Raw genomic sequence first — 5,620 nt, forward strand, 5'->3', positions numbered from 1 at the left:
AAAATATGACTTTAAAAGATCAGAAAAGTTAGTCAAAGATTTCATTTGCCCATGAATTCTACATGCTCAAAAATACATCACACAAAATCGGTAAAGTTACTGATGTTTAAGATCACTCTTGTTGAAGCAACATGTCAGTATTTGTCCAGTTAAATTTGATTAGATGTGCTTCAGATAGTCTAATCATTCACTCTATGTTTCAGGACATCAGCTACCCAAATATTAATGTTTTGTGGAAATTGTTCATGCATTTACTGACGACAACAGGACTCTTTGTGCATGGTATAAAGCTGGGGGAGAATCGCATGGAGTTAAAGTGCAAGCAGATTCCTACAGCAAACGAGCCATTTCTGCCAACTCTAGACATTTAGCTGTAACAGTACCAGGACTACAGGTGAGTGAGTGCACTCTGCTTATAACTTTTTAAATCTGCTGAACCAAATCCGATCCAACTGAGTTAAATTAATATCTAATGTTAGGAAGATGTTCAGTGTATGAGCATGCTTACAATTACTTTGTGATTTTTATTAATGGGAAGGTAAGTGGTCAAACAATTGACTGTGCTCCTGTCTTCTTTTGATATTTGCAGCAATAGGACCTGTACAGTACACTCAGTCATTTCAGTCAAAGGCCCCACCTTGTCATCTTTAATCTAACCAAGTAACTTCATTCACATTACTGGTGTACATAGTGTACGTAAAAATATTCTGTTAATAGAGGCTAAGATTATAAATCGATCTGAGCATAATATGGAAGAACATTTATTAATAGAAACATTAGGATCTCATGTGAAAATTTGATTTCTAAACATTATACATATATTTAAAAAATTGGACTAGCATATGAATTTGCAGTTGAATTAGAAAACAATTGCTTGATATTAGACATAATTGTCTGAAATGTATTTAGCTCCAACATGCAATGTTAAATATGCAAGAGCCAGAAATGTGGAATGTTCCACTTGGAGTCTTCGTCAGCCCTTTCCAAAAACAATGCCGTTCCTGAACCTATCAGTGAAAAACAGCTCATCGTTTCATTATTCTGTAAATGGAAATTGATGCTTGGTCAGTTGTTATTTTTAAATCAGGAACAGATTCTTGTGAATAAAGATAATGAAGAGACAAAGTTGGTACATGGAAGAAGCTCTCAAATTGGTTATGATCTAAATATACATGATACTAAGAAGCTTACCTCTGTTTCAGAGTTAATTTTTTATAATCATCTCTACATCCTTCACTCTAAAATTAGATAGCAATGATCTACTACATGATTTGAATAAGATTTGAGATATAAACTGGTGTAACTGATAGAACTGGAACTTACATCTCGACTCGGCCAGATTTGAGCCATGTTCAGTGTGATCTGCATGGAATTTACACATTTTCCCTGACTCCATAGATTTCTTCTGTGTGTTCTGTCTTCCTCCCACATTTCAAAGACATGAGTTGGTAGGTTAAATTGGCTACTGTCCAGGTGTGTGGCTGATAATAAAATAGATTAGTGAGTGATTAGAGTTTGTGGGTGCTTGATGTTGCATTTTCCAAACATTTAAAACTTCTCCTTTCCAACTAAATATATAAAAATTTTCATGTTCTCAGACTACATTTATGAACGTTAATGAAACTCAATTTGGAACTGCCCGAGTCTTTGTGATACAAATGAATTCAAGATCATTCATACGAATGCTTTCAATTGATTTTTTGATGAACATTTAATTCTACAGTGATCAAATAAATCCAATTTTCATCAATGATAAAGAGGCAGTATATGCTTTCAACCTTGAATTAAACAGCCTCCCAAATTTAAACAAGGGGACAGATGTTCTTTCACATTGTAAATTTCAATTCTCTGCAATCAACTACAGACAACCCACTCACACAACAGTTTCCTTCCAAATTGCAAACATTTTGAAAATTATGAGAGTAATAGATCAGGTGAACACAGACTTTTGCCCAGAGTAGGACAATCATTAACCGGAGGACATAGGTTTAAGCTGAGGTTGGTGAGGGGGGGGAGGGGAGATTCATTAGAAACCTGAGGGCTACCTTTTTTTCCACAATATTGTAGTGGGTGTATGGATCATCTTGCCAGAGGAAATAATAGAGGCAGGTACTTATGCAACAATTAACATATATGCAGATGTATACATGATGGGACAGGTTTGGAGAGATGTGAGCCAAACGAAGGGAAGGGGGACATACTTGGTTGGCGTGGGCAGGTAGGCCCAAAAGACCTCTTTCTGTGGTGTAGGTCACTAGGGTCACTATGCAAGATATGAAATTTAGGCACTCATTGTGCAACAGCAAAATAAATATTCGATCAGAGTTGTAGGCTCAGGAGAGAAGATTAAGTAGAAAAAACATTAAAAACTGCTGAAGTCTATACTCTTCTGAGACTGTCTCCACACAGAGAAATAATAATTCATGACTGCTGCATTATTTTTTTAAAAAGTTTGTTATTCATTTTTTAAAAAAAGGAAATTTCCATTAATCTCTGTTAGGTAATTTCTGTGATGGTTCCATGGACGAGAATTACAAGAATTCACCCTGTGATAGAACAGTATTGCTGATAGCAATGTTTTGATCCTGCATTTAGAATCCAGAGTTGCTGCTCGTTTTCCCAGTACTTGAGGTGCAGAGACTCTGCCATTATTACTGCAGTAAATGCGACATAATATATTTTTATAAATAGGAATCAGTGATCTTGTAAAATCTTCTATTAATTCAAAGACCTCAGATGAAATTCTAATGTGATTTAATACAGGAAAGTGACTAGTCATCAATGAGGCTCAACAGTGTGATTTTAAAAATCCCTTTTATATATCCAAATACAACTTCAAATGTCCTTTCCCTTCCAACACAGGCTCGGAGGTATTTTAATGAGACAAGCTGTCACAATCTTGAAAACATTTGAGTTGAAACTCTCAGCATTTTTCCTACCACACCATACACTGAGTTGGATCATTTACCTGGGACCAAAATTCAGGAAGTAATTATCCTGAGCTTGCTTGGAACTAATGTCCCTTGTTCCTCAGACCCATAGTTACCTAGTGTGTCCATTGAGAGTCATCAAGCAGCCTTCAGTAACCTCATGTTCAATGACACAGATTGAGCAGTGGTTCAGTGAGGTGGCTGCTCAGGACCCTACCCAACTCTGTTGGCTATGTAAAGTTGCAAGCAATTTTAAATGTATCTGGTATTGCGAGACAGATATAAACTTAATTAACTATGCTGAATTATTGCAATTTGGAAGTTACCCTCAGAATGCATTTAATACATTCAAATAAAATTTCAAAAAAGATTGTGCCCCCTAAATTAACATCTCCATCACCATCCATCTGTAAATTACAAGTTAGTTGGTGTTGTAGATTTTAAGGCATCTGCCTTGGCTTGCTTGAGTATTCTAACCACTAACTCAACGTAGAGTTGAATACAGTTCTATAATATTCATTTTCTAAGGTGTGAGTCCTGCTCTTAATGACTTCCTGAGTTAATGCTTTAAAAAGTGTTTCAATCTTTGTTCCCACGTACAATTTGATGTTCAGAAATACCATTAATCAGACACGGTCAACCATGCCTGACATACAGTATCTTATCAAAAGACTTGCTAAAGACCATGAATGCAACATTTACTAGCCTGTCCTCATCAATTTACTTGGTCACTTCATCAGAAAAAATTTTGTGAGGCATGGATTTCCACTCACAAAGCAATATTGACTCATAACGGCCAAGGACTGACCCTAATCAATGATAACCTTTCCAAGAGCAGATACATCTAGCCTCTCTTATTAGCCATCCCCACCCCTCCCCTCCTGCAATAGCATACCAGTCCATATTTCCCAGGCTTTCCTTCACAGCCTTTCTTCAATACAGGCCGAACATTAGCCGCCTTTCAGTCGTCCACCACCTTATCCGTGTCTGATCATGATACAAATATTTGTGTCAATGTTTTCCCTATACAGTAGAACATAGAGAGAAATACAAATATAAGTGATGTGCAATTTGGAAGAAAATTATTCAAAAGGCAAGAAAATAACAATTAATGTTCAAAACAATTTCCACAACTTTTCCACCTTCTTCCAGTTATGTTACATAGATTTATTTATCAGATTACACTCTAATGTTTAACTTTGTCTGCAGCTTGCAAGCTATTGCACCTCATTGCTGCAGAGAAAAACGTTTGTTCAGGTTTTATAGATTGGTCAAAAGTAAAGGTGTGGATCTTCCTAGTATACCATTGCTCCCTTTTCAGGACAGGAGATGAACACTGAGCTGTCAGAGATCTGTTGCCTGTAAACTAGATGCACCGTGAAAGTGATCATTCTGTTCTCTACACAAGGAATGTGTGGACAGGCTGGATGGTAGACCAAGACCTGACCAAAACAGATCAAAAAGCACTGTCTTTGATAATAATTATTAAATAAAATTGCTTTGAATGTAGCATTGGATTCATAAGTAATTTAAATATTAGCCATTCTAATGGAACTATTTTCACAATCCTACATAATTCTAAAATGCATTAACATAAACAAACAAGGAAGAATCAAAGACAATATTTCTAAATGAAAAGTCTCCAGTTCCACAGTGAATTCCACATTGAAGGATGAGGTTTGATTCAGACTTTTACCATCACACTTATGGCAATGGATGGCAAAAATGATGAACAATGAGATTTTAGCTTTAATTATGAATAACATTATTGACAGGAATAGCATCTTTCAGTGCTCTGAAAACTAATCAGTGTATGCACGGGGAACAACTCAGTGTAATTAATTTGTGCAAATCTTTTAAGTACTGCCATAACAAAATCTTGTCTTTCTTTTCAAATTTCCAGCCAGCATGAGAGCAACACAATTGATTTTCATTGCGACTTGTTTCCTACTGGTCACCCACATCTCCCTTTCTGTGTGTGAGATTTCCACAAACAAGGAAACATTTGTGTCCTCTCAAGGAGAACAGGATATAGTGCCTGCTTCTGATGATCACGCAAAGAGACAAATTACTTCCTTGGATGTACCACTGGCGGTTCTAAGGGACAAGATTAGACTTCAAAAAGAAGAAAAGGAGAGAGAGAGACAAAGGAAACAGGCAGAAGAAAATCGCAGAATTATGGAGAGAATTGGCAAGTGATGTAGAATCTAGCAGCATACATTGTAAAATTAGAGGTTAAATCTTTCGACAAAGATCCATTATGTGTATCTAAAATTTTTAATCAAAATGTTAAACAATTCTATCTTTTAAACTGTGGAATTACAGAAAATGTTCCATTCAAAATTGATCAAATAAATAAATATTCATGAACTGAGTACAGCATCAAGTAGTTGTTGTCATTTTATTAAAGCGTAGTTCTGCCCAACTCATTTTTAAGAGGGGAAATAGGCGATGGGCCAATTTAGAATTCTGAGAAAGGTCATTAACGAATTGAAACATATTTTATAATAGTGATCGTAAAGGAAATGACTAATGCTTGAATTTGGAAGAATAGAATTGGGAGCAAATATTAAATCACATCTTGCAGAAGATCGGTCCCTATTAGAATTTCTTCAAACTGGATTCCTACTCAATTCTTTGCATCAAGGAGGTTTGAAGAGATTGTCATGAATTGTTAGTTTTCATTAAAT

General features: G+C 35.9%; 1 long non-coding RNA gene across 1 annotated transcript; it reads left to right on the plus strand.

The window, feature by feature from the left end:
- Positions 1 to 213: 213 nt before the first annotated feature.
- Positions 214 to 5,304, plus strand: LOC138737647 (uncharacterized). Its single transcript, XR_011341106.1, has 2 exons — positions 214 to 394; positions 4,834 to 5,304. It is a non-coding gene; the product is annotated as an uncharacterized lncRNA (long non-coding RNA).
- The last annotated feature ends 316 nt before the right edge of the window (positions 5,305 to 5,620 follow it).

The sequence above is a fragment of the Narcine bancroftii genome, chromosome 6, assembly GCF_036971445.1.
Source record: "Narcine bancroftii isolate sNarBan1 chromosome 6, sNarBan1.hap1, whole genome shotgun sequence".
NCBI classification, from domain to species: domain Eukaryota; kingdom Metazoa; phylum Chordata; class Chondrichthyes; order Torpediniformes; family Narcinidae; genus Narcine; species Narcine bancroftii.